The sequence below is a fragment of the Oncorhynchus mykiss genome, chromosome 6 (genome assembly GCF_013265735.2).
Source record: "Oncorhynchus mykiss isolate Arlee chromosome 6, USDA_OmykA_1.1, whole genome shotgun sequence".
Taxonomy (NCBI): Eukaryota; Metazoa; Chordata; class Actinopteri; order Salmoniformes; family Salmonidae; genus Oncorhynchus; species Oncorhynchus mykiss.
Window position 1 is genome coordinate 54,788,704 of NC_048570.1, and position 21,176 is coordinate 54,809,879.

A 21,176-nucleotide genomic window follows, 5' to 3' on the forward strand; every position below is an offset into this window, starting at 1 on the left:
ACTTTTTCCACCACCGGTTTTCTGTCACAACCTCCAGAATATCCCGGAGAATTCAGCTCATTGTCTATTCTAAGTAAGTGGCAATATGTTTGTAATCCTTCAGCTAGGGATTGCATAGTGTGAAAGGCATTTTCCTGCCCTTCACTTTACATCCATGTAAAACAATTGCCATGTTCTTTTTGACATGGTAAAGAAAGATTTCCACAACAACAGTGAGTTGTTTTTTCGGTGTTGAAATCAGTTTTGCAGACAGAAAATTTCCCAGAAAATGAAAGCAGACTTTATAGACTTTTTAGTTGCAATTGATACTATCTAGTCAGTTTACTAAGAGAAAATAGATGTTCGAGCACACACTTGCCCTGTTTTTTCCTTTTCAGAGGCAGAGACAGTAGTAATTAGCAGAGTTAAGAGGAGAAAGCCCCGTGGTGGTTGAATGGTTCACTGGCCAGCTGACATGCTGGGATAAACACACTGTCGGTGAGAGAGACGGTAAATAGAAAGACCAGATCCTGTGGGTCGTCTTTTGTTAGGGAAACACTGACTTTGAACAGCTACACTCACACACACTGGGTTCCAATTGAAGAGGACCAATTCAATGAATTGTGTGTGTGTGTGTGTGTGTGTGTGTGTGTGTGTGTGTGTGTGTGTGTGTGTGTGTGTGTGTGTGTGTGTGTGTGTGTGTGTGTGTGTGTGTGTGTGTGTGTGTGTGTGTGTGTGTGTGTGTGTGTGTGTGTGTGTGTGTGCGTGTGTGTGTGGAGATTAAGACAGAATCACCTTTTTAAAAACTCCCCATTCGTGTTTTATTGAAAGGCCAATTCCACTTGGTAACAATAACAGCATGGATTTTTCCCCTGGTTCATGTTATGACAACAGCTTCAGAAATCAATCTGCATCTAATCTCCAGCCTCATTCATGATAATTGGAAAAATTGGTTCTTCATACTCTCACTTGTTCTCCGGGGTGGCCGTGCAGGATAAGGGAAGACGAGCAGGAAAAAAATAATTAACTCCCCTTTCTCCCTCTTTCTCGCTCCATCTTTTTATGTTTTCTTTTTTTTTTTCTCTGTCTCCAGCTCTTCTGTCTCCATCCTGCCCGTCCTTCCTCGCTCTCTCCCCGCCTCTCTCCCGCATGGGTTAGGCGGGTCAAGTGATGAAGACTAGTTAGATTAAGTGTCTCACTATGTCCATTTTTAGCTTACAGTGTTCGTCTCCTTTTTATCAGTATATAATCCTCATGTATTGAGTGGATATCATACAATCCTCCAGGTTGGTCAACAGGTGTTATTTCTGTTGTAGACTGATCAAATTGTTGGCATTTGAGTATCATCATATTCAATAGTAAAATATATGAGTACGTACTATAGTAACTGCCAGTTTGGAAGCCTATGTTAAGCCCCCTAGGAGTGCAGGTGATATAAAACACCAAATATTCATTGATATGCTGTAATATGTAACTCAACCTGCTCTCACTATTCCCATGTAATTACTGTAAAATACAATTCCCATCTCCTCTGACTGGATTTCATGAATTCATCCATTAATTACTATTATAGTCACATTTACTTTCTTTTTTTACAGTATAATTCAGCCAATTCTACAGTATTGTACTGTGTTCATAACACATTACTTGCTTTGATACCGTATTTAGATTATATTAGGTGTACTCAAATTGAAATACAGTAACTTACTTGCCAACGCTGCCTGTAAGTCACTGTCAAATTCACGGCAACCCCTTTATGGTACGGTGTGGTAATATTCATGAATATTGCTTTTTTTATTTATTTACAGTATATGGACATTGTGTTGCCATGGATATCAGATCTTCTGTTTAACTGAGATGAACAATGTACAGTTGAAGTCAGAAGTGTACATACACTTAGGTTGGAGTCATTGAAACTTGTTTTTCAACCACTCCACTAATTTCTTGTTCACAACTATAGTTTTGGCAAGTCGGTTAGGACATCTACTTTGTGCATGACACAAGTACGTTTTCCAACAATTGTTTACAGACAGATTATTTCACTTATAATTCACTATGTCACAATTCCCGTGGGTCAGAAGTTTACATACACTAAGTTGACTGTGCCTTTAAACAGCTTGGAAAATTCCAGAAAATATCATGGCTTTAGAAGCTTCTGATAGGCTAATTGACATAATTTGAGTCAATTGGAGGTGTACCTGTTGATGTATTTCAAGGCCTACCTTCAAACTCTTTGCTTGACATCATGAGAATATCAAAAGAAATCAGCCATGACCTCCACAAGTCTGGTTCATCCTTGGGAGCAATTTCCAAACGCCTGATGGTACCACACTCATCTGTAAGGAGGCCGACAAACCTGACTCAGTAACACCAGCTCTGTCAGGAGGAATGGGCCAAAATTCACCCAACTTGTTGTGGGAAGAATGTGGAAGGCTACCCAAAATGTTTGTCCCAAGTTAAACAATTTAACGGCAATGCTACCAAATAGTATTTGAGTGTATGTAAACGTCTGGCCCACTGGGAATGTGATGATAGAAATAAAAGCTGAAATAAATCATTCTCTCTACTATTATTCTGAAATTTCACATTCTTAAAATAAAGTGGTGATCCTAACATACCTAAGACAGGGAGTTTTTACTAGGATTAAATGTCAGGAATTGTGAAAAACTGAGTTTAAATGTCTTTGGCTAAGGTGTATGTAAATTTCCGACTTCGTTGGAATGAATCATCTTGCAAGTAGCCTATATCTACTGTGTTTTCATTAATATATGTTTGTTTTATGACCAACCAGTGTGAACCTTATCACATGATCATTTGAGTTCTCGACATAGAGACTCAAATATTGACATAATATTCACACAGTGTTTCAGCGAGTGCTGATCTAGGATCAGTTTGCCTTTTTTGATCCTAACAAATTACATGAACTGGGGGGGGGGATTGATCCTAGATCAACACTCCTACTTTGAGACACTTTATGAATAAAGGGCTTTCAACACTAAGTTTTCCTTCAGCAACCGCAGGGCATGCTAAGCATCTTAGAGTAGGAGTGCTGATCTAGGATCAGTTTAGCTTTTAAGATAATAATGAATATGATTATGTGGACAGGAACTAATCCTAGATGGGCACTCCTACTCTGAGACGTAGATTTTAGGGATACAGGCCCAGATATATTATTGTGTATCTTGTCTTCATCTGTGGTCAGAGACTAGTGATTAAAAAGCCTTGTTGTTGTTGTCTTATCTCTGGTCTTCATGAACCATCTGATGTTTATGACCTGTCTGGGTTCCTCTTTGTCTGCTCCTTATGCCAGACACGGTGGGCGTGCCATTACACTCTTTGTGTTCCTCCTAAGGCTCCTACTCTTGCTGCGCTGGCTGTGTGTGTTGTTGCATGCTGTTAGCAAAGACAGGATGAAGATGGGCAGAAACTGCTTCTCCAATAGAAATCCCTGATCACACTTGTAGGCGATGTCATGGCGACGTTGGCTAGCTAAGCTCATGCGTATATAAACACCTCATCTTCGGGTCTGACGGTCGTCTCGCCCGAATTGCGCATGTGTAGGCCGTCAAAGCAAAGGCACTCCTTTGATATATAGTTGTTTTTGACCAAATGAAAATGTGTCAGTTTGTCACTTTCACGTCAGTTGAAGTAATGACATGTTTAACTACGTTAGACTGCCTAGATTGGCTCGAATCTAGGTAGTGCCTTTTGGATTTCAAGAAAATCGCCTATGGAATAGTTTGTTCACTTCTCTCATTGACTTCTCCAGCCCCAAACACTGGCCTGGTCTGCGTGGTCTGTTTTGCAAGCGTTCCCAGAAGACTTGCGATGTTGCGCCTCTAGGTTTAGAAACGCTGTGCTCTTAGGCTCCAGTCTGTGTCTGCTCTGATGCTAATGGCTGATGTTCGCTACAATTAAGGGCCATTACCACACACTCAGTACAAGCATATAGACACGCATGTTATCAGTGTCTGAGTGTTTACCATTTTAAAAAAAAAGTGTATTTGCATGATGAACTCCCATGGCACCTTACTGTAACGGTAGCTCCAATCACACTGAAGACTGAGCTCGAATAGAAAGAAGGGTTAGCGAAATGCACGCACTGACATATGCACACACAGGATTGTAGGCAGGTAGGCACAGACACACACAAACACAAACACAGTGACCAATCGTGTTTCCACGCCTGTAGAACAGACTTAGGAAGTGCATTAATAACACCTCACGAGTAACTCATCAACAGTACATGCCTCATGACACCTGTCATAACACATTCATTACATGATACTGTAAATGACAGGTCGCAGTAAAGGAGTTGAATAATGACATATTTTATCATGTTTGCCGACTTGACACATTACATTATTATCGTATTATCGTAAGCAGAGAAGCTTCACACACTGTGTGTAGGCTAAAAGTCCAATTGTGTAGAGTCTCTCTCTCTCTCTCTCTCTTTCTCTGACTGCAGGAGGACTGATGCATTGAAAGCAAAACACTCAACCTTCAATTCAACTGGTCTATCAATCAAGTCTGTCGATCAACCAAGTAGGTTTGGTTTCATTGTTTCTGTCAATACGTCTCTCCGTTGACTAATACCCAATATAAAGTGTTGTGTTCCCCTGTGATTTATTTTGCGCTATTATTAAGTGAGAATGTATTGGTATTCAGGCATTGCTCCTATGCACAGAGATCCATAGCACTTCTAAATCCCTGAGCTTTTACTGTAGACTGAAAAGTTAGAATTCCAAGAACCAGGAAATACACTTTCTGGACCTTGAAGATCTTTCAAGGTGCACTGAAATAAAGTAACTGGAGGAAATTAAAATATGGAATGTGACAAGACACACACGCTCATACACACACGGTCTAGGTGACCTTGATGACGAGGCAAGATGAGCTTAGAGAGATTTCATAAATCCTTACAAAGCACAAACTCTACAACCCCCTCGTTTTTACTCCCTCTCCCTCTCTCTACTCTTCCTACTTCTTTATCTCACAATTGTTCCTCATTGTTTGTTTGTGCATGTGTATGCCTGTGTACATGTTTTGAATGCATTTATTAACTCAGCCCCTCACATTGTTACAGTGCAGTCTGTGGATCAGTTTCTCTGTCAGCGTTATAGATCACTCTCCTCTCCCGCTGCTGTTTTCAAACTAATGTTTCCCAGGGGATTCAGTGGGCCGTAACTAATTTAGTTAACAAATCACAGCGAATACAACACAGATTGCTGCTGAAGTGACTCTCTGTCATCACAATGTGCATTTTGATGGCATCGCCATTCACCTGAGCTTGTCAAAAAGCATATCCCTCTGCGCTTCTTTCTCTCTCCTCCTTTTCCTCCCCTCCTCCCTCTTTCTTCCTCTTCTCTTCCCCTCTTCTCTCTATCCAGTTAATTTCCTTGTGTTTAGCTGACGCCACGTAACACCTTAATGAGCTAACACAGAAATATCACTACTCTCTCGCCAGTGGTCTCTTCAGTCACTTTTCCCCTTCATCTGCACTATACTAAAACATCTTTAGGTGGGGGTGACAGCTGTGTTGCAGTAGACTGGGAGGGACCTTTTTGACGTCTTTCCCACCAAATCCCAGATTACTGCTCATAATTACTGCAGATTACTGCTCATAAACCGATTTTGGGAACACTTAGGTCTGTGGACAAACAATAGCTGGTATTCGGCGCGGTCTGCCATATAGCATGAGTGCGTTCTAAAGGAGAAAGTAGGGATTTCTATCCCATTCTAGAACAGGAGAATAGGAGCGATGCGCCATAGAATTTAAATAAATGGTTAGCCATAGCTAATTAACGGTAGCGTTCTATTGCTAATGCAATGTGTTAGCAGCTAATTAGCCATTAGCCTGCACTGAATTGGCGCTCACATGTGTTCAGTGCTAATTAGTGGCTAGTTCATAATGTACACTCTCTCCACATTTGGCGATACTTGGTGATTGGGGACTAGTTAGGTCTTAATAGCAATAGCTATTGTTTGGTGCCCTGTCTTAAATGCTCTCCAAAAGCCCCTTAATTGACCGAAATACTGATATGCATCCTATATGAAAACTTAAAAATGTATGAAAGGAGGTGCATTGAAGGTGTTTATTTAAACTCTATGGGTGAAGTGGTCATCCTGTGCAGTCATTCACTTTCTTTCATACATTGCTCGAGTAGTATGAATTGCTATATAAAATACCTTGGTAGAGCCATGGAATTAAAATGCAGTATTATTTATTGGATAATAAAAAGTAGTAGGCTTCTCCGGCCGGAGACAACATTGCGTACATAAATGTTTTTTTATCAAGTATAAAAACACAAAGCCTGTAGGCTTATTTTCATTGTGGTCCTCATTCTCTGTGTGCAGAGCTTTAGGTTAGTTACGGTTTCAGTTTCTGTCCCCTACCTAATAGTTAGGATTGTGTGTGTGTGTGTGTGTGTGTGCGTGCGCGCATAGGCACGTGCACTTGTGTATTCTAATTCCTTTATTTGTGTGTGTGTTTCCTGTGTGCGTCATCATTCAACAATTATGCGATCACCCTTAATTACATACCCCTGTATTGTTGCTTCTGTTTGAGACTGCTTAGTGACCGCACAGGACATAGCATTAGATGCCCAGCTCAGCCGAGGCACTTACACCCCAATTTGTCCTCATTATAATGAACAGAAAACACTGAATCACATTTGGTGCGGCTATAGCTACTGCTCCTTGCTGACCCCTGTGCGATCCTGCTGGGGAGGGCAGATATTGTGTGGCGTGGTAATTAAATACATTGTCTTTGAACATGGCTGGGGCCATCACCATCCGGAGGCTGTCGACCATCGAAAAACAGATGCATCGCCACCCCTCTCTCAGGCAATTAAATCAAATGATATACTGTAGATGAGCTATGGCGTCAGCAGTGTTGTCTGTGAGTTACACACACACACACACACACAGTATTATCAGAAGAGATGTTGGAGAGAGGTTTCTCTCACTTTCTCTCTATCTACAGTGTCTCGCTCTCCGTCTTCTCTCCACCCCCCCCCCCCACACACTCTTTGTCTGTCCTCTCCTTCTGTCTCTTGCCTCGCGCTCTGTGTCTCTCTCGGTCTTTCTCCCACCTTAGACAGTAAGGTTTACTTGAGGGGAGTGTGAGAGGGCAGCTAGCTATTTGTGTTGAAGGGCAGCAGAGCTATTGCTATGACGTACTGGAACTGCACCAGTGACTTGAAAAATGGCCCGTAGAGGATGGCTGACGTTTTACGTGCTCCTAGCCATGTTATTTTGTTCGTTTTTTGTTGTTGCTTTGTTTGTAACTTATTTTTTTACATAATGTTGCTGCTACCATCTCTAATGACTGAAAATAACTCCTGGACATCAGCACAGCGATTACTCACCACGAGCTGGAAGAAGCTTTTTCCTTTAGCGAGTCCGACGTGACGGATATACTGCTTCTACAGGAACAGGCCCAAATCTCCATCATTTGCGTGAAGAGAAGAAGGACACGAAGGGGACAGAGGTCAGGCTGCCATCTGAGAATTCGTAGGCGAGCGAGTAAACCCCCACTGCCATCTGTCCTATTGGTCAACGTGCAATCATTGGAAAATAAAATCGATGACCTACGAACCAAATTTAACATTAAAAACGTATGTATCACCAAGTCGTGGCTGAACGACGACATGAAGAACATACAGCTGGCGGGTTTTACACTGTATCGGCAGGATAGAACAGCAGCCTCTGGTAAGACAAGGGGTGGCGTCTATGTATATTTGTGAACAACAGCTGGTGCACGATATTTAAGAAAGTCTCAAGGTTTTGCTCGCCTGAGGTAGATTATCTCTTGATAAGCTGTAGACCACACTATCTACCTAGAGTGTGTTTTAATTTGTATTTTCATAGCTGTCTATATACCACCACAGAAAGATGCTGGAACTAAGACCACACTTAATGAGCTGTATACGGCCATAAACAAACAGGAAAACGCTCTTCCAGAGGCGGAGCTCCTAGTGGCCGGGGACTTTAATGCAGGGAAACGTAAAAACATTTTACAAAATCTCCATCAACATGTTAAATGTGCAACCAGAGGGGAAAAAAACTCTAGACCACCACACACAGAGACATGTACAAAGCTCTCCCTTGTCCTCCATTTGGCAAATCTGACCATAACTCTATCCTCTTGATTCCTGCTTACAAGCAACAATTAAAGCAGGAAGCATTAGTGACTTCAGATAAAACAGATGCTAAGCTACATGACTGTTTTGCTAGCACAGACTGGACTATGTTCTTCCCATGGCATTGAGGAGTACACCACATCAGTCACTGGCTTCATCATCAATAAGTGCATTGATGCATTGATGACGTCGTCCCCACAGTGACTGTATGTACATACCCCAACCAGAAGCCATGGATTACTGGCAACATCCGCACTGAGCTAAAGGGTAGAGCTGCCACTTTCAAGGAGTGGGACTCTAATCCGGAAGCTTATAAGAAATCCCTCCATACCGCCCGACTGACCATCAATCAGGCAAAGCGTCAATACAGGACTAAGATTAAATCGCACTACACTGGCTCCAACGCTCGGTGGATGTGGCAGAGCTTACAAACTACAAAGGGAAGCACAGCCGAGAGCTGCCCAGTGACACAACACTACCACACGCTAAATTACTTTTATGCTCGCTTCGAGGCAAGTAACACTGAAACATGCAGGAGAGCACCAGCTGTTTCCCGAAGACTGTGTGATCACGCTCTCCGCAGCCGATGTGAGTAAGACCTTTAAACAGGTCAACATTCACAAGGCCGCAGGGCCAGACGGATTACCAGGATGTGTACTCCGAGCATGAGCTGGCCAACTGGCAAGTGTTTTTACTGACATTTTCATCCTCTCCCTGTCTGTCTGTAATAGCAACATGTTTCAAGCATACCACCATAGTCCATGTGCCCAAGAACACTAAGGTAATCTGCCTAAATGACTACCGATCCGTAGCACTCACGTCTGTAGCCATGAAGTGCTTTGAAAGCCTGGTCATGGCCCACATCAACACCATTATCCCAGAAACCCTAGACCCACCATAATTTGCATACCACCCCAACAGATCCACAGATGATGCAATCTCCATTGCACTCCACACTTCTCTTTCCCACCTGGACAAAAGGAACACCTACGTATGTGAGAATGCTATTGATTGACTACAGCTCAGCGTTCAACACCATGGTGCCCTCAAAGCTCATCACTAAGCTAAAGACCCTGGGACTAAACACCTCTGTCTGCAACTGGATCCTGGACTTCCTGACGGGCAACCTCCAGGTGGTAAGGGTAGGTAACCGCACATCCGCCACGCTGATCCTCAACACGGGGCCACTCAGGGGTGCATGCTCAGTCCCCTCCTGTACTCCCTGTTCACTCATGACTGCACGGCCAGGCACGACTCCAACACCATCATTAAGTTTGCCTATGACAAAACAGATATAGGCCTGATACCTGACAATGACGAGACAGCTTATAGGGAGGAGGTCATGTGGTGCCAGGACAACAACCTCTCCCTCAATGTGATCAAGACAAAGGAGATGATTGTGGACTACAAGAAAAGGAGGACCGAGCATGCTCCCATCCTCATCAACGGGACTGTAGTGGAGCAGGTTGAGAGCTTCAAGGTCCTTGGTGTCTACATCACCAACAAACTAGAATGGTCCAAGCACACCAAGACAGTCGTGAAGAGGGCACACCCTGACTGGTTTGATTACTGCCTGGTATGGCAACTGCTCGGCCTCCGACCGCAAGGCACTACAGAGGGTACATCGCTTTGGCCAAGCTTCCTGCCATCCAGGACCTCTATTCCAGGCGGTGATAGAGGAAGGCCCTAAAAATTATCAAAGACTCCAGCCATCCTGTTCTCTCTACTACCACACGGCAAGCGGTTCTGGAGCGCCAAGTCTAGGTCCAAAAGGCTTCTTAACAGCTTCTACCCCCAAGCCATAAGACTCCTGAACAGCTAATCAAAGGGCTACCCAGCCCCCTATTTTACACTGCTGCTACTCTCTGATTATTAGCTATGCATAGTCACTTTAATAATTTTACCTACATGTACGTATTACCTCAATTGCCTCGACTAACCGGTGCCCCCGCACATTGACTCTGTAACGGTACCACCTGTATATAGCCTCCACATTGACTCTGTAACGGTACCACCTGTATATAGCCTCCACATTGACTCTGTAACGGTACAACCTGTCTATAGCCTTCACATTGACTCTGTAACGGTACCTTCTGTATATAGCCTCCACATTGACTCTGTAACGGTACCACCTGTATATAGCCTCCACATTGACTCTGTAACGGTACCACCTGTATATAGCCTCCACATTGACTCTGTAACGGTACAACCTGTATATAGCCTTCACATTGACTCTGTAACGGTACCTTCTGTATATAGCCTCCACATTGACTCTGTAACGGTACCACCTGTATATATCCTCCACATTGACTCTGTAACGGTACCACCTGTATATAGCCTCCACATTGACTCTGTAACGGTACAACCTGTATATAGCCTCCACATTGACTCTGAAACGGTACCACCTGTATATATCCTCCACATTGACTCTGTAACGGTACCACCTGTATATAGCCTCCACATTGACTCTGTAACGGTACAACCTGTATATAGCCTCCACATTGACTCTGTAACGGTACAACCTGTATATAGCCTCCACATTGACTCTGTAACGGTACAACCTGTATATAGCCTTCACATTGACTCTGTAACGGTACCTTCTGTATATAGCCTCCACATTGACTCTGTAACGGTACCACCTGTATATAGCCTCCACATTGACTCTGTAATGGTACCACCTGTATATAGCCTCCACATTGACTCTGTAACGGTACCACTTGTATATAGCCTCCACATTGACTCTGTAACGGTACCACTTGTATATAGCCTCCACATTGACTCTGTAACGGTACCACCTGTATATAGCCTCCACATTGACTCTGTAACGGTACCACCTGTATATAGCCTCCACATTGACTCTGTAACGGTACCACCTGTATATAGCCTTCACATTGACTCTGTAACGGTACCACCTGTATATAGCCTCCACATTGACTCTGTAACGGTACCACCTGTATATAGCCTCCACATTGACTCTGTAACGGTACAACCTGTATATAGCCTTCACATTGACTCTGTAACGGTACCTTCTGTATATAGCCTCCACATTGACTCTGTAACGGTACCACCTGTATATAGCCTCCACATTGACTCTGTAACGGTACCACCTGTATATAGCCTCCACATTGACTCTGTAACGGTACCACCTGTATATAGCCTCCACATTGACTCTGTAACGGTACAACCTGTATATAGCCTTCACATTGACTCTGTAACGGTACCTTCTGTATATAGCCTCCACATTGACTCTGTAACGGTACCACCTGTATATAGCCTCCACATTGACTCTGTAACGGTACCACCTGTATATAGCCTCCACATTGACTCTGTAACGGTACCACCTGTATATAGCCTCCACATTGACTCTGTAACGGTACAACCTGTATATAGCCTCCACATTGACTCTGTAACGGTACAACCTGTATATAGCCTCCACATTGACTCTGTAACGGTACAACCTGTATATAGCCTTCACATTGACTCTGTAACGGTACCTTCTGTATATAGCCTCCACATTGACTCTGTAACGGTACCACCTGTATATAGCCTCCACATTGACTCTGTAACGGTACCTTCTGTATATAGCCTCCACATTGACTCTGTAACGGTACCACTTGTATATAGCCTCCACATTGACTCTGTAACGGTACCTTCTGTATATAGCCTCCACATTGACTCTGTAACGGTACCACCTGTATATAGCCTCCACATTGACTCTGTAACGGTACCACCTGTATATAGCCTCCACATTGACTCTGTAACGGTACCACCTGTATATAGCCTTCACATTGACTCTGTAACGGTACCACCTGTATATAGCCTCCACATTGACTCTGTAACGGTACCACCTGTATATAGCCTCCACATTGACTCTGTAACGGTACAACCTGTATATAGCCTTCACATTGACTCTGTAACGGTACCACCTGTATATAGCCTCCACATTGACTCTGTAACGGTACCACCTGTATATAGCCTCCACATTGACTCTGTAACGGTACCACCTGTATATAGCCTTCACATTGACTCTGTAACGGTACCACCTGTATATAGCCTCCACATTGACTCTGTAACGGTACCACCTGTATATAGCCTCCACATTGACTCTGTAACGGTACAACCTGTATATAGCCTTCACATTGACTCTGTAACGGTACCTTCTGTATATAGCCTCCACATTGACTCTGTAACGGTACCACCTGTATATAGCCTCCACATTGACTAAGCAAGCATTTCACTGTAAGGTCTACCTACACCTGTTGTATTCGCCACATGTGAGAAGAAAAATAAATCATTTGACGTCATTGGCCAGCACTGGCAGAACTCGTGTTTTATTCATTTATTTTTCATCATGTTAGATGAGATTACTTTCGATCAGGAACGGTGTATTTCTCATTCCTCAATGGGGAATAGTTTTGCTTATCAACAATTTGTATAGGCTATTTTGTATAGGCTATTTGATGGTACGGGTTGAGCATACACATAAGCAGTAATGGTTAAGCACAAGCATAACAATATTTATCAGTCTCCAACAGTGTCTGTTGATGAGTTTACTTCACATATGACTTCTGGGAAACAGACTACCATGGCTGCTCTAGTTTTAGCATGTCACTGACCTGAATGGTGAATGAGAGCAGGTTGAAGGAAACATTATTTCATTCAAACTGGCATTGTTTATCATAATGAGTGGGCGGACAACATTATCATTTTGACGAGACGTCCTATTTTCAATTTGAGGGTCATATTGTGGCCAGGCTTTAAAGTGCAAATGAGGACGACCCTCAACACAATAACGTCATTCCGTTTGGAGGGATGGAAAATATATTTCCATATTGTCCAGCAAAGTTGTTAAGAGACTAGATCTCTGCTGTGATCAGAGTGAAGATTTGAATGGTCAGTGACTTATCTCTTTCAGTGTGTGTGTGTGTGTGTGTGTGTGTGTGTGTGTGTGTGTGTGTGTGTGTGTGTGTGTGTGTGCGCACGCATGTACGCACGTACATTAGTGCGTGTTCATGAGCCTGCGTCGGAGTCCCCTCGTTCTCCTACTCTGTATTCCAGTTAATGGAAACTCAGTTTAATCAAGTCCTATCACATACAGGCTTACTCATACCTCATTTAATCTTCTCTAGCTTTCGGATAAACCAGCCAGGGGCTGTAGAAATACATTATAAAGACATGTTTACAGTGGAAGAGAGGGATGGCGTGTTCTTTCAACTTTCAATTTGTCCTGGAGTATCCTCTATCTAGGATATGGGGGTGGGGGGGGGTGTTCTTTCCTCTGCTTGTCAAGTGTTTTAAGCCTCAGCTGCTTTCTCTCTCTCAGTACGGTAATGTCATGTTGGAGGATGGCGAGGAGGTCCCTGGGGAATATTTCAATTCCTAATATGTCCCATGTTTAATGGGTTTCACATTAACAGCAGATTGCATCTGTAGTCCCCCCTGCCTCGCTCTGTGGGTGAGGGTGTACGTGCCTGTATGCGTGCCTGTGTGCGTGCCTGTGTGCGTGCCTGTGCGTCTGTGTCCGTGTGTTAAATGTTCCAAAGTTCTGTCTGTGTTATTTACAGTAAATAGGGTCAAACCACATTTGCAGGGAATGTTTCTTTCCAATACATTCCTGGTTGTTGTTGTTTCTACCATCCCTTATTTTAGATTGTTCTCTGTACAGTGCTGATTTGTGTAAATTGGATCACTTATCAATTGAAACACTATCAACCAGTCTTTTGGCCTAATGCTCCCCTTTCAAAAGTGGATCAGGAAGTGTCTAATCTCCAGTGGTCATATCATTATCAGTAATTCGGTCAGCTCAATTAGAGGGCTAGAGCTACTGTATGACAGTCCTTCTATAGATTCACCAGCCATGTTTATATGACCCATTCGCCTGCATGTGATTTCCCCAAAGCTAGCCACCATGCATGCTCGAGTTAGAATCAATGCTAATTCTTACTGATGTATTTATTTTGTGCTGTGGGGCAACAGCAGGCTAATTGTAGCTAGGCTATTTTCAGTGGAGTTGGCTAGTGCTGGGGCCTCATCTCCTGCATCATAACCTGGATATAATGTGTGTGTGTGTGTGTGTGTGTGTGTCAGGGGCCCCAAGGAATGGTACGTCACTGTATGACTGAGGGAGAGGGCTCAGAATAGCCCCAAAAAGTTGGCTGCCCCTGTTTTTATAGCCGCTCAGAGGGGATCCTTTACTACTATCTGCGGGCTCTTTTTGCTTATCTCTAGCAAGTTAGCTTAGCCTCTTGCTACTCGTCGGGGTGGTTGAGGTCCTTTCGTCCCATAAATATAAGAATATTGTAAGTACTTTTATTATGTGTATATGTCTGTCTCTGTGTGTCTCTCTTTTCTCCCTTTCCTTCCGTATGTCTTCTCTCAATTCTCGCTCTCTGACTCATAGCTCTCTCCTCTCTTTGTTTCTTTCCTCCCTGCCGTCCTTACGGGACTTCTGTAGTAACTTCTGTCAGCAGTAACCTTGGACATACATTCAGTGTGCGTCTCTGTGGTATGTGTAGCTGTGTATAATGTATGTATTTGTTTGACCTATAACCTTTTGGAGTCTTTGTTGCATGAATTGTTGCTAGCTTTGTTGGCAGATATCTTTCTCCTATAACCAAGTTGTTTCGTTGTCAATGCCAGACAACTCTTTGGCATACAGAGAGAAGGTCATTGACTATAGTAGTAACAAGTCTGCCTACCGGGCTGGCTAGCTAGCATCCCTAGTAGGTGTCACAACTTCCATGTCCGAGAATAACAGTGTCATTCACAGGTCATGACCTTCCACCCTACTCACATTGATTACTGAGTGGATCTGGTCAAATCATAAAGGGTTATGACAACTATTGCCAAACAACCATGACGGATCTGTCACTCCGAGCCACATTTAATGAACCACTGTCTCCTTGGAGCCTGTGTGTGTGTCTGTTTGTGTGTGTGTGTGTGAGTGTGAGACTAAAACATTTGGCTGGGCAGGGCCCTGTCTTTCTGTCTCCATGGTAATAAGTGTAGAGGCAGATGGAAGGGGAAATAAAAAGGAGTGGAAGGTAATTGGATGAGTGCAGAGTGGACCCCTGTCTGTCCTCATCCTCGGTGGGTGTTTTGACTGATGCCAGCCAAGAACACACACCAGGGTTTCCGTTAGGAAAATGTGGTGCTGGACAACATGATTTTCATTTACCCTCCATTTGAGAAATTTACAGAATCCATATACATTGTGTGCATAACCCATTAGGGCGTCCAAATAGGTTATGCACGCTAGAATGACAGAAATACCATTTTAGATGATGCTAATGAGTCTTAACAGAACATCATTTCCAAACATTTTCCCAAAGTGCAATTTGGGTGAAAACACCATTCTATACCGCGCACCTGGGAAAGCACCATTCTTCTAGCGGTTCCATATGTGACATACATGAAGATCTCTGTTAGAAACTTAGAACGATGGGGAATCTAAAGATGCAACAACTAGGATGGGTTGCTAATATGACTAGGATTGTGCCTTTGGCTTCTGGATAGGAAAACCAATAGAACAGATAAAGAATGACATAGTGGTGGGTCCAATAAGGAAGTAGGCTAAATGGAAATAAACAATTATATACTGTTATTACTACTTATATAATCACTCAAAATGCTTCACCATAAGACTTAGCCATAGAGGATCATTATCTTATTTAAAAACATAGCAAAAACATAGCTGTGGTTTGTTTCAAATCACAAGCTTTGGGAAGCCTGCAATTTGGGCAGGGCATGTGGCAATAGGCCTAGCTGATTGAGTTGCAGCTGCTAGTGAAAAGCATCAAAAAAATTGAGACAAGAATAAGGGGAAGGGTGGGTGGCGAAAATATAGCAGAGTCCCTCTCCAGAATGGCTCAGCTGTTTCCCCGCAATTTTTGAGCGTTCATTGTTTCATTGTGTAAATTGTTTGCGCTTTTATTTAAAAGAATGATCAATTCCCCATTATATATGTCATCAACGGTAAATGTACCGTTAATCCACGTCATGTGGTTAATTAATTTCTGTTATTGCATGTGTTAATTACAGTAATTTACCGTTCTCATTCTCGGAGTGGAAACGTTGTTTGCAGAGTTCACAACCTGCTACATGTGGGCAATAAGCATGTCTGGTTTCTCTGTCTCGATTAATGTTGAGGGAGCACGCATAGAAATACCTGGCCTGCTGTGCGGAAATGTAGGAATTGTGAATTGTGAATGATAATATATTAAAACTATAGTTCCTCACGGTAAGCTATTTAAAAAATCTTTCCAACAATCTCCCCCTCATTAATTACCAATCCTCGGTGTGAAAGATCAATGGTCTACTGCTGCATTTGGCCTATAGACTATGAGTTCCAATGCACTCATTTCTTTAGCGGCCAATGGATCATGGTGTATCAATGTGTCCTTGGAGAAGATTCTGATGGTAATTCTGATGGTAATTGTAATTCTGATGGTATGGCAGCAGTGTATGTGCAAAGTTTCAGATGAATAACTTGAAGTATGAGCAAACTACATTTACATTCAGATAAAACATTTCTGCAAGAAATTGAGCTTTTCCAGTATTAGTAGCCATATTATAAGTTAAACATTTGCAAAACAACCCGTTTTCATAACTCTCCATAATTTTTGTCCGAAAGGGAAAGGCTTGATGTCGCACAAGGTTAGCAGCAACATTTTGCGACAGATACTGGGTTCCCATAAAGCCCACCTCATTGGTTATCTAGCTTTGTTTGACCCCGATTGGTGCTTATTTGACAAAGTTACCATCATTCAAGTGAAGACCGCCCACGTCATCGGCGTGCCATGAAGGCATCGCTCTCTGACCAAATTTGGTGTCCTATAGGACATACTACACCCCTAATGAAATAGTGAAGTCTGGTTACGTTCTAGGATCTCTGAGGAATAAATATGAATGTGATTTGACTGGTTGAAACAATGTTTAGGGTTAGATTTCCACAGATTCCTTTCTTCGCAAATTGAACGAGTGGAAATACAAAATCCCGGAGTCACATCTTCACTGTTGACGTTGAGACTGGTCTTTTGCGGGTATTACTTAATGAAGCTGCCAGTTGAGGACTTGTGAGTTGTTTGTTTCTCAAACTAGACACTCTAATACACTTGTCCTCTTGCTCAGTTGTGCACCAGGGCCTCCCACTCTTTCTATTCTTGTTAGAGCCCGTTTCCAATGTTCTATGAAGGGAGTAGTACACAGCGTTGTACGAGATCTTCAGTTTCTGGAAATTTCTTGCATGAAATAGCCTTCATTTCGTAGAAGAATAGACTGAAGAGTTTCAGAAAAGTTATTTGTTTTTGCCCTTTTTGAGCCTGTAATCGAACCCACAAATGCTGATGCTCCAGATACTCAACTAGTCTAAAGAGGCCAGTTTTATTGCTTCAGCACAACAGTTTTCAACTGTGCTAACATAATTGCAAAAGGGTTTTCTAATGATCATTTAGCCTTTTTAAAATTATAAACTTGGATTAGCTAACACAATGTGCCATTGGAACACAGGAATGATGGTTGCTGATAATTGGCATCTGTACGCCGATGTAGATATTCCAAAGTAAATCAGCCGTTTCCATCTACAATAGTCTACACTGTAATTCTGATCCATTTTAATGGACAAAAAATGTGCTTTTCTTTCAAAAACAACAGTTTCTAAGTGACCTCAAACTTTTGAATGGTAGTGTACATATCAATATATGGATGAGCAATGACAGAGCATCATAGGCAGGATGCAATAGATGGTATAAAATACAGTATGTGCATATGAGATTAGTAATGCAAGATATGTAAACATTATTAAAGTAGCATTATTAAAGTGACTAGTGAACGATTTATTAAAGTTGCCAATGATTTCAAGTCTGTGTGTAGGCAGCAGCCTCCCTGTGGTAGTGATGGCTGTTTAACAGTCTGATGGCCTTGAGATAGATGCTGTTTTTCAGAGTCTCGGTCCCAGCTTTGATGCACCTGTTCTGACCTCGCCTTCTGGATGGTATCGGGGTGAACAGGCAGTGGCTCGTGTGATTGTTGTCCTTGATGATTTTTGTTTCTAGTGGAGGTTGGTTACAAGTCAAGTGTCCGGCCTTCGCATCAGTTCAAAGGATTGACGAGTGACTGAAGTGACCGCCTGGGAGCTGTGTGGGAGTGCTGGGCAGATCAGTTCAAACAAACCGTGCGACTGAAAGATGTCAATTCTGCCAATGAAAGGATTCCATTAAATTAAAGGTAATTTGTAATACTTGTCATTTTTTCCCAGGGCATCTTGTTCTTAGCCATATAGCATCTATCCTTCTCTCTTTTAATTAGTCTCTCTATCACACGATTATGTGACCAATGGCTGTGACTAAAACTAGACTAAAATTGTCCAGAGTTTTAGTCGACCGAAAATAACTAAAACTAACAATGGATGAAATTACTAGAATGTGACTAAGACTTAGGCATTTTAAGACTAAAACTAAGGGAAACTAAATCTAAAATTGTTGCCAAAATGAACATGCTATCCACCTCATTTTCGAACACTTAAAACACGGAAGCCAAACGCAGAAACTATGGACACAACTTCCTCTGCTCTCGCTCAATATTCATGAGCCCCCCACTAGAAATCCCTGCATTAGCACGTTTCTGTCAGCTGATACATCGCGATGTCCCTGGGGAGAGAAACCCCATAACTAATCCAAATGGTTACCCAATCAAGCAGGCTAGTTGCAGTGATCTCGAAATGAATATGCATTCAAAACGGCAGATGGTTGAGCGGTTATTCAAATGGCAGCTTACAGTCGAGACTACAGTGTGAAACTCACTTGAAAAACCAATAATAAAATTCTTCATTACATTGTGTTGTTGTGGCCTAGGTAGGATATGTTTCTTATCCCCCCCAAAAAACGTAAACAATAAGGTAGCCTTTCGAGCAGGTCCCCGGGGACTGTGAGGGACTTCCTTTCTTTGTAAATTGACTGGAGATATTCACTGCAGTATTAAGCTTAACATTGAGCTCATGAATTATGGGCTAATATGCATACACTTCTAATTTAGGCCATAGGCTACTTCTCAAGCCTGTCTGTCTTCATTGTTCTGTTGCGCATTTACGCAGGAAAAGCCAGACTACAAAAGCTTGTTGGACACTTACTTCAACTTATTTTCTTAAGCCTACTAATAGCATGTTGGAGGATAAATGCACGCTTGCTCTTGCGGGGAGTTGGAAAGGAGAAGCCCATATTTTCCTATTGTAGGTCTATCCTAACACTGGGGTACATCCTGACAAAATAGGCCTACATCAAAATGAGTGGCTTGTTAATGTACCTTTCTGGACCTTCTAAACCGTCGAGAATAGACCCAAACTGATCCAAGTGGTTGCATAATCAGGTCTAGGCCTATGCAGTTATTTTGGCATTAAACAAAACAGGAGCAAATCACTGTAGTTTACAGCCTATGGACAATAATTGTGTATTCACTTGATAACATGAGTCAATTCCGCACTGAGTTTGTTGAAGCCCAGGTATAATAATGTCCTTGTCTAAAAACCTTTGCCTAATCAATAGTGGTGCTTTGTGTACCCGGGGACCACAGAGTGCAGCCTGGAGGAACGCACTGCAGATCTGCCAATTCATAATCTGCTAATATTTAGCTTCTTACTTTGGCTACACATCACTAGCCTCTCTCTTCCAGCTGTTCCCATGCGCAGCAGGCTGTAGACTACACGAGCCTCTCCACAATAGGCCATTCCTCTGCTTGTGAAATCACTGGCAAAGCTATAGGCTGCAAAAGCTATAGGACATTTATTTTGATAATTGTTTAAACTAGGCATAATAGCCTATTCCGGGAAAGAAGCAGCCTTGCGCTTGCTAATTGCTGAATGTTAAAACAGGCCTACACCAAAGAAAACGCATGTCGGGGGAAAGTTGAGGGGAGAGTGCAGTTGGTGTGAACACTTTTGCCCAGTTATGATAACATTGTTGCGCTGATGCATTGCTAATAGTTGCACAGGACATACAGAGATGAGCACAGTGGAAAAACAAGACCCGAAGGAATTGTCAACCATTTGAAAAAAATGGAAATCACTCGCAACGAGGCAACGTCATACTGTAAAAGATGTGCAGGCTAAATGACGTTTGTTGTTGATATGCTCAATTTAAATACAAGGTACTGTATTCTTTTTCATTCGGCCTGCATGTACATCGAAGTATTATTTGCAATTGTCACTATGACAATGAACACACCCTGAAAGCACTGAATGGTCTGAACCAGTATCTGTGCGTTAAGAGACCTCATGAAAAGGCACCGTGCAGTAGGATGCGTTGATCAGTTGATTGACAGGTGTAGGACTGTAGAACGATGAACTTTCTTCTCGTGTGGCTGCTCACCAACGGTTTATAGTTTTGTCGCCTATAGTTTATTATAGTTTATTATCATCGTTATTGGCTTGGTGGAAGGCCCGGATCTTAAATCAGACACGACTAATGTTATCCTCACAACAGAACTAGTCTACAAGTCTAGCTAACATTAGCAAACTTGAATGAAATACATATAAAATGACACTTATACTTGTTGACTTGACTTTTATACTCTATAAATGTACTCTTTCAAATACTTTACTCTGGCACGCTGCATTAGGGGTGGCTCTGCCCATAGAAACGTTTGAAAATGAGGTGGATGACGTCATTGATTTGAGAACATTTCTTCCTATTTCACCACCCTCAATGGAACTGCCTCTGTCTGACTCAATTCCACTCTGGCTCAGATCCCTCCACCCCGGCCAGACTGGACAGGACTTTGAAATAGGATTAGGCCCGTCTCTGCTCATTAAAACGTCAGATGAGATAAATGACAGCGCCTGCTTATGTGGAGTAACTTGAAGATGGATGTGTCTGTGTGGAGTTTCAGCGACACACAGCCCAATTCGACACAAATCCACTGAGCTTTCCATCAAAGCAGGAAGCTATTTTAAAACAGTTTCCCTTCAAAGTGCCCTAAATGGAGAGGGGGGGGGGAGAAATAGACAGTTAGACAGACCTTACCTTTTCTTCATTACAATCAGCGTGACCCCAAGGGGTGCAC

The 21,176-nt window shown here is 42.6% G+C and overlaps 1 protein-coding gene across 2 annotated transcripts in view; it reads left to right on the forward strand.

The window, feature by feature from the left end:
• The first annotated feature begins 4,421 nt into the window (after positions 1-4,421).
• The window catches only part of LOC110526161 (LARGE xylosyl- and glucuronyltransferase 2), a 161,354-nt gene continuing 144,599 nt past the window's right edge, over positions 4,422-21,176 (forward strand). Inside the window, exon 1 of one of the 2 annotated variants that reach the window (XM_021606819.2) lies at positions 4,422-4,524. The gene's annotated coding sequence lies outside the window, so the exon portion shown is untranslated. Of the gene's footprint in view, positions 4,525-14,320; positions 14,423-21,176 lie in introns of those variants that run through there. The other variant, XM_021606822.2, reaches the window with a different exon arrangement.